Raw genomic sequence first — 9,108 nt, 5'->3', positions numbered from 1 at the left:
GATGAAGATGATGAAGATGGTCATATGTAGGGCTACAACTGTTGGTGTGTTTCTTGTGCTATGCATGTGATGAACAGCAACCATGTATTCTCTCCCTTTCTCAGCCACTCATTATTTCCCTTTAGTCTCCTCTTCATTATTTTCCGACATTCATTCATTCTCCATTTCTCTATCTCTTACTTTTTCCTTATTTTGCCTTTTCCAAACTTCCCAGGTACTCCCTTCAATTGCCCATCGGTATTTTGGTATGCTACCGGTGCGGGGTCCATCAATTGGTTGATGATCTCTGGTTGAAGAAACAATTGATGATCGATTACACTGGTTGCCGTTTCCCCTTCGTCAGCCCGTCCTGGAGATTCCAAGGTGATTTTATTTAATTATTGTGTTTCTTAATTGAATGTTTTCTATTTTAGATGATTGATTTTATGGTTTTATAGGTGGTTTAATCAGTTTTAGAGTTAATTTTTGGGTTTTTTTGGGTTGGCGGATACCGTTTCTTAGCTTATTGTTAATATATAAGAACCATTGATTGCTTTAATTGAACACTTGCTCACTGCTCCTTCTTTGTTCGGTGGTTTTGTAGCCTGGGGTTTGACAACTATAGTGGTTGTATGATAATCTGATCATTGCTTTTTCCATTTCTTTGTCTCATTTTGTGTTTTACCTTTCTTGATTGGACAGATCATTTCTTTTTTTATCTGTCCTTCACCTTAGCTACTGCTGCTTCTTTTTCCGGGTACGATTCTATCGCTGACTGATATTTTTTTTAATTACCCAGATTTTTTAGAGTGATTTATAGATGATTATACAATTCCCCCAGTTTTACTAGCCTCCACTCATTTCCTCCTTTCCAAAGTATCCTCTCGCCTCTCCAGCTACTTCTCAAGAAACAAGAGAATTTATTATCAATTTAGGTATTAATTACAAGTATTTTACTTTTGTGCTTGTTCACCTACTTACTTGTGATTCATTTGAGTAAATTTCTCAATTATCCGTTTGTTTTAAAGTCGCTTTTATTGGGTTTTTTTTTTTTGCTTATTTCAGTCGCTTTTATTTAAGTTGGAGCCGATCTGATCTGGCTAATTTCTATGTTATTATATGTAATTATGTTATGCAGAATCGAAACAAGATACGCAATACTTCCATTTTTATTATTTTAGGCATATCTTTCAGTCTGTTATTTCCCTTTGTTTCATTCAATAGTTGTAGTTCTCATGATGGTATGGTATGTTTTGTTGACTGGCATAGTGGCAGTATTAAGGTAAAAAAGTATCATGTACTCAGTTGTATAGTTGGTATCTTGAGTACTTGACCGATCAATGTCCCCCGTCTCTGAATATTTGATTTCCATAATTGGCAATACCGGAGTTATTTCCGAGTTGTATCATCCTCTGTTACAGAATATATGAAAATGTCTGTCACTTGTAAGTGGTTTTCATAACATATAGTCTTTGGATATAATCTGAGCGATCTCAGTAGAACGGGATTGCCAACTTTGAATTTCAGCCACCCAACTTTTTTTTACCATCTACTTCCGCTAGCCTTCTAAATTTAATGTTATATTGTTTGTTAATGAATGGTATTACATGCTTAAACAAGTTCCTTTATAATGTGATTAAATATGTTGGTTTAATTTGTAGGTACACAGATGGCGTGATGAGAGACGCTTGCTGGAATTGTTTATACGTGCACTCAGTTAATTATGGAGTTAATTATGGCGTCGGACGAGGCTTCTACAGGGATCTTCTGTAGGTGGGGTAAGTTAACTGTGGTAATCCCTATAAACAACTGCACATAAAATGTAAGTCAGATGTGTGTTTATTGGTTGTGTTAATTTTTTCTGGGTTGATAGGCCTGGCAAATGGCGAACTGATGGCAGGCAAATGGGGGTGAGCATGCTTCTACTGGGATTGTCTATAGGCCAGGTAAAGTACTTACTATTACACGCTAAAACAACTGCCAAAATAACATTATGTAATTTATTGGTGTATTTGTAGATCTGAAAATGGCGGGATTTGAGCCAAACCCTTGCTGAACTCGGTTAGTACAACCCTTAACTAGGTTAGTTTCACTAATTACGATTATATGTTTCATCGATTGCATTCAATATATAAAAAAGGAGGTCATTTAATTGATCGGTGTATTTGAGGGTCTGAAAATGGTGGAAATATTTGAGTCAAATCCTGGTTTGTCCTCTATTAGTACAACCCTAAGCTATGCGAGCTTAATTAGTTTCAATTATGGGTTTTGGCGATTGCATACAATTGGTTGGTTTATATGCGGGTTTTGGCTGATGTCTTGGTTCGTCCCTTGGTAACCTTAAGTAGCTACGATGATACGCGTAAACAAGTGTCAAAAGAATGTTATTTGGTGGATTGTTATATTTATTGTGTTCTTTTTGGCTAAGGATCTACGGGTTTGAGAATTGCGTTTGAGAATTGCAGAACTTGAGGCTAACTCTGGGTTCCTCCCAGTAATACGGCCCTAGAATGAGTTTCCTTAATTAATTACGAGTCCAGGTGAAGAAGAAAAGAATAGCGTATGTACCAATGTACGTGCTTGATTTGTTAAGATTGAGAGGGAGGGGGTGGATAGATGGGCGGGGTTAGAGGGATGAAGGGTAGGAGAGAGATGAGTACAGAGGGAATTGTGTTACATTGAGATAGTCTCTACTTTATTTTTATTTTGTTAAGTTTGAGCGGGAGGGACGGACGGAAGCAGAAGTAGTCTATGCTTGACTTTGTTCGATTGAGGGGCGAGGGAAGTAGATGGACATATAAAGGGAAAGATCGTGTCTCCCTGCTTGGTTTTGTTCAGATTTAGAGGGATGAAGGGACGGAAAAAGGGAATTGGAGGGAGGGAGAGGATGTCTTTAATTGATTATATTCATATATAGAGAGGGGATGTCGATAGAAAGAGAGGGGCAGAGAGTGAGAGTAAGGGATGGGAGAGCGCATGTGCTTCGTTTTATCAATAGTGAGAGAAAGGGAAGTGATGGATAATTGGGTGGAGTTGGGGGAGAGAGAAAGTAGGAGGAAGGGTGGCGGACAGAGGTAAGGACAAGGAATGCAGTGAGGGAAAGATAATCTCTGTTCTGTTTTCTTTTCTTGAGATTGAGGGATAGGAAGGCAGAGAGCGGCATGTTTGATTTTGTTCAGATTTAGAGCCGAGAGAGGAAGTGGGATAGATAGAGGGAGATATGGGTTGTCTAGATTTATTATTATTCAGGATGAGAGAGATGGCGGAAGGGGGGATTGGAAGGCGGAAGAGGAGGTTATTTTTTAGTGTTGAGGTTTAATTAGAAGGAAAGAGAGGAGAGGTGTATTAGGGATAGTTTACTGTCTTTAGGAGAAATAACATCAGTTTGATATTATATTTTAGTAATTTTCTTGGTATTTGTTCTTGGAAATGAAATAAAACAATAAGGAAGCGAACTAACTGATAGACATTAAATGTCGATGTAGAACAGGAGCCATGTCGTGGAAAATTTCACAGGAGGTATAGGGTCATTAAAAGGCAATTAATTATCTTAATGAATACAGACTATTAATAGTCAATGATTTTGGTGTGGAGGCACAGGGGCAGAGGGTGAGGGGAAGGGAGGAAGGGCGTTTGTGCTTGGTTTTTTTCCCCGTATTGAGAGGAATGGGGAAGGAGAGGTAGATGGTCAGGAGTGGGGGAGACCGATAAAGGGATTAAGGGAGGGAAGGGAGAGGTAATGGAAAATAGACTGACTATTAGAGAAGTGATTGATCATTAAACCCAAAATAAAAAATATTGATAGAAGTAAATGTAAAAACGAGTTGGTAATTCCCAGTTTTTTTTTTCACATGTCATATAGTCTTGTTTTTGTCATAAAAGAAAGTATAACATAGTTCACGAAACCTAAAATTCTCTTTATATATGTTGGATATATCTATAGGATTCAAGAATCAACCAAATTTTGGCTTAGCATTTGTGCATTTTCATTGGTTGTTCAGACCGTCTTGTTCTTTCGTTTGTTTGAATTTATTGTTGGTAATTAAGAGGAGCTCAATATGTTCAATATATGGGTAATTGAGGGTGGATTAGGAGTAATGTTTTTGGTTTAACAATGTTCTAAAGTTGAGTAATGGGTAGAATAATTGAGTTTAACTGATCTTGATAGGTGAAATAAAGACCTAACACGTATCTTAACGAGTGCTCTATTCGGTTCGGGAAAAAATCGAAACAATCAAGAGGGTGGTTTTTTCATACAAGATGCCGTTAATGGTAAGTTTTATGATAAAATATTGAGTCTTTGTCCGTAGTTCAATACAATCGGTGTTTAAGCTACGCATTAAGTTTATTACCGTTTCTCAAAACATAAGTTATCTTATAATCATTTTGTTCAAAAGTTTCTCAAAACATGTCGATTGGTTTCTTGTTTTCAAAAGTATCCTCTCCCTAGATTGAAGATGTGCATTTGCTATTACAATATTTTCTACTTTGTTTTCTTATTATGACCTAAAGGCTCTACATATCTTTCTTTTTTATTTAGTATCTACACAATATCTGAAATTTTCAGAGTTGAAGAGATAAGAAAGTATAATTTTATGGTAATGTTGGTGGACACAAAATCACATATTTGATGCCTAATTCAATGTGGTTTTATTAGCAACATTCAGATGTATTGTTACTGGTATAGATGCCGCACTGCGGTCTTTCTATGATATGTTGTGTCCTATGTCTTACACAACACTTTAGTGTCTTCAACACTTCTACATGTTGAACTTCGTAAACTTTAACATTCAAAAACTTCATATAGTAGACGAGAGATTTGTGCGGTTTGATTGTTTGGTTGTTACCTTATTGACATCCTTAATTAGGGTTTGATGCCTTTTTAACCCATCATCTTTACTTTTCTTTGGTGTGTTACGATATGACTTGCACCATGTATGGACACGGGGGGACCACGAGGGCGCTTGGGAAAACAAGCGTTTGCATTTGTGGAGTCGCCACCAATTTATTGTGGAAAATTGAAAACCGTTCGAATACCTCGTGTCATGTCAAGACACAAAGTAATGACATAGACACTAAGAACTCGTTACCCTTAGCATTCTATGTCTAGAATGACTCTCGTGGATGCCAATGAACACGGATGTTCACAGATATCTGGAGTAAGGGGTGAGGGTACGTATTAGGAAGCTCTTTTGATCGAACATCTAATCCCGCCCGCCTCGATAGCGGCCTCTACTAATGATTAGAGAAATTATTCATAGTCGATATGTTGTCGATTATATGCATGCAATGCAACATCCAACGTTTTAGTCCTAGCATGTGAATTATACTATGTCGGTTAACAAGGAATTTAGTAATTAATTATGTCGAAGTTGGAATTTAGATTGATTACATGTAAAAGCCATACAATTAAATCATACTCCCTCCGATCCAGACAAATGGTAACATAGGGAAAAAGTGGTTATTTAAGAAAAGGATGAAAAGTGAGGGGTAAAGTAGGAAAGTTTGATTGGGGCCACATGAGTTTAGGTGAATTAAATAAGTAGTTGGTGAGTGGGTGAGTGGATGATAAAGTTATACTCCCTCCCATCCAGACTAAAAGTTACATTTGACTTTATTACGCTTGCCGATGCGTGTTTTGCAACGTGAATATCTTTAGTTACACATTATGAAAAATTATAAAAACTTGATATTCTTATAGCATTCATGACGATGAATCAAACAAGATCTCGCACGACTATGTTTTCTCTTATACATTACTAATAATATCAAAGATTCTCTACAATCATAAATAGTGCCAAAAAGTCAAACGTAACCTTTGGTCTGGATGGGAGGGAGTAATTAAGTAGTGGATGTAAGGGTAATTTAGTATTTTTCATGCCAAATATGGTATGTTACCATTGGTGTGGTTCATCCATTTTAGGTAAGTGTTACCATCTGTCTGGATCGGAGGGAGTACAAGATAATAAGAAATATTACAAAGAAATAAATTATAATGGATATTTGAATTTGCATCATAAACATGCCCAAAAGAGTTTTAGAAATAAAAGAAAAGAAAGGAATAAATGTAATAAGGAAAATTAGAAAATTGGGAAAAATATGGAAATTGGAAAATTGATTTAAATAAGGAAAATTGAAAAATATGGAAATTTAGAAAATAAGGAAATTTGGAAAATAAGGAAATTTGGAAAAAATAAGGAAATTTGGAAAATAAGGAAATTTGGAAAATAAGGAAATTTGGAAAATAAGGAAATTTGGAAAATATGTCGAATTATGGTGATAATAAAAAATAATAGTTAATTAAAATCCTAATTAGAAACCCTACGTCAAAACGAGAAGAGTTCAGAGGCAAAAGCTAACTTAGAACAGGCGCAGCATCTGCTGCGTCCTCTGGAAGAGGTGCAACACTTTCTGCGTCTGTTCTCCAGTTGAATTCTGACTGAATTCTGACTGTGAAAGTCAGACCCGCGGGTTGTTAATGTTCGTTGGTGAATTTAAGGGCGATTATTGATATTAGACTCAAGTTGAAGTGATTTAATAGATTGCATACATACTAATATTGTTATAAGCTGATGAAAACGGATTGAAACGAATTATTATAAGTTAGATATTATTTACGATGTCGGAAGAGAGTTTATATACGAACTTGAAATTAGAAGCGGAAATTAAAGATTAAGAATCAAAGACGAAAACAGAATTGAAACATGTATCAAAGACGAATTCAAGGGACTTGATATGAACAAATCGAGCCTCTTAAACCCGGGTTTAAATAAGATGACGAAAACCCGCAAATATTGATTATAAGGGATCTAAGTCGGAAATAAAACGTGATAAATATTAATAACATATTAAAAATTATTATGTACAAAGAAAAGAGAAGAAAATAAGAAAGTAAAATAAAAGAGACGAAGTCAACAGAAAACCGAGGAACAAGAAGAAGAGCAAAGCAATGGCGACCCTGGAAGAGCGCGGCAGATGTCTTTGCGACTTTTCGAAGAGGCGTAGTTGTTGCTGCGTTTCTTCTCGACATCTGATTACTGCTAATCCGTAAAAACGGTTTAATAAAAGGGTTTTTAGAAGTCGATTTTAAGCATGCTTATGACATAAACTCGTACATTAATTAATTACAATAAAATAAAATACATTAAATAAAATACATTTAATAAAATTGGGATTTTACACCCTCAGACTTACATGTTAGCGTCGCGAGATTTAACTAAATCGGTTTTTAGTGGTAACTCGACTCGATCTATGCAAATATGAAAGTGCCCTTGAAAAAGGATTTTAAAACAAATTGATTAATTGATTGAAGTGGAGTTGGTCAAATTGGTCGGTCGTGCAAAACGAGACTGGTACTCAGAAGGATCCGAGCTTTCGTGGTCGAAAGTTAAAACACGTAGACGTCAATAGGCAAAGAGCGCGGTCTTAGAATGCAAAGGGAGAAGAGAAGGGCGGACACTCGCGTGAGAAATATGAGGAACGAAGGCTCCTATTTATACTAATCACACGGAGGAATTAGGGTTTCGGTAAAACTTTGGAAACAAATCTCGAAAAGATCTTAAAATACTTAGAAAGGAGCTGGGGAAGAGGTGCAACAACCACTGCGGCTCTTGGAAGAGGCGCAACAGGTGTTGCGTCCTTTCCCCAGAAGTTTCCTCCTGCGGAAGAAAGATTTTCCGCGTTTCTATTATGGAATTGCGGTAGATCTCAACTTCCTTATTGCTTAAAATATAATTTCGGGATATATTTTGCCAAAAGATTAAAAGATTGAAATATGGAATAGAAATATCCAGAACATTCCAGAACATTCTGACTCGGCATTTTAGACGGTTTATTAGAAAATGAAAACGGTTTTTGACCCGGACTCCAAATGAACTCTAATTACTGTCAAAACGACCGTAACAGCGCATATATGACGACCAAGGGGTAGACACAAGTATTTGAGCTATCACTTGACAATAAACTTATGAATTGTCATAAATCGTTCCGTGTACCAAACATGCGGCCCAATCATCACTGGGTGGTTTGCGGGAGGTGCAGAAATGAGGTATCTACAGAGCCCCCACTTTGACTGAGGCTTGGACAAGGCGAAAGTCAAAGTATAGCCATCAGGTCAATCGAAGATTACAACCTGAAGACTATGGCGACGCGAGGCGGTTCAAGGGGTCTGAACCAAGGACCTGTCATCGGGAACATTTTAGAGTCTGTCCACTATCGAGGAGGGTCGTTTAAAGTCAATTAGACTACGTAAGGAAGCTCGCCAGCCATAAGAAGAGACCATACTTGAGACTTCTTTCTCAAGATGTTTCCGGATTTGCGTAGGAGCTAAGGTTAAGACCTAAAAGATATGTAAGGATTTTGCTAGGGTGTGGGGCCCTAAAGAAAAACATCGACGGGAAGGAGGCCAAATATAAGTTCAACCTAAGGGGTAACCAAGGTTTGGGTGTAGGAACTCTAAGAAAAGGTGATCCTAAAGGAATATGATCCTAAAGAGAAAAGGTGATCCTAAAGGATTATGATCCTAAGGGTAGAAGTGTATGAACTCTAGGGAGTTTGGGAACCTAAAGAGCTAGGCGTGTGAACCTGGGTGTACGAACCTAAAAGGAAGGCTGGTATGGGAACTTAAAGGCTTATGAACCTAAGAGGAATGGGGATCCTAGGGTTAAGTTTAGGAACTCCTGGGTTACTAATTCTTGTTTTAAACGCGTGCGTTTAAGCTTTCTGAGGTGTTCCGGGTGTAATTCCGGAGCAGGGTTGTGACCACTTGAGCTTGTAGAATGATGTCGTTGCTCGTCTCTTCCTTTCTCTCTTTTCTGTAAAGATGAACAAACTGAGGGCTCGGCTTGGGGCCAAACGTACTAACTCCGACGCTCGAGTCAGTAAACTTAGAGAGATAAGTTGTATGTTTTACTTGGCAAAGTATATTGTAGAGAGATAAGGGAGTTTATACCAGATATTCAGTTGGTTTCTCAATGAGAGATGTGGAGTATTTATAGACTTTCACCTTTTGTCACGTAGTGGCCAAGTGGCGTAGAAAGGTGGAAAGACTTGTCTTACCCTCGCCGAGGGACCCATGACAGCCGACGGGCCTGGTTGACTCCATGCCGAGGGGACTGGATGCGAGTACAC

General features: G+C 37.6%; 1 long non-coding RNA gene across 3 annotated transcripts; it reads left to right on the top strand.

Annotated features, from left to right (window-relative positions):
- Nucleotides 1-23: 23 nt before the first annotated feature.
- On the top strand, nucleotides 24-4,473 carry LOC141633927 (uncharacterized). 3 transcript variants are annotated; one of them, XR_012538698.1, is made up of 7 exons: nucleotides 24-84; nucleotides 215-363; nucleotides 682-736; nucleotides 1,641-1,757; nucleotides 1,853-1,925; nucleotides 1,998-2,061; nucleotides 4,148-4,473. It is a non-coding gene; the product is annotated as an uncharacterized LOC141633927 (long non-coding RNA). The 3 variants fall into 3 exon arrangements; XR_012538696.1 differs by lacking the exon at nucleotides 24-84 and having other exon boundaries at nucleotides 118-363; XR_012538697.1 differs by lacking the exons at nucleotides 24-84; nucleotides 682-736 and having other exon boundaries at nucleotides 118-363.
- Nucleotides 4,474-9,108: the final 4,635 nt, after the last annotated feature.

Source organism: Silene latifolia, chromosome Y (assembly GCF_048544455.1).
Source record: "Silene latifolia isolate original U9 population chromosome Y, ASM4854445v1, whole genome shotgun sequence".
NCBI lineage: Eukaryota > Viridiplantae > Streptophyta > Magnoliopsida > Caryophyllales > Caryophyllaceae > Silene > Silene latifolia.
This window is presented reverse-complemented; position numbering and strand designations above follow the sequence as displayed.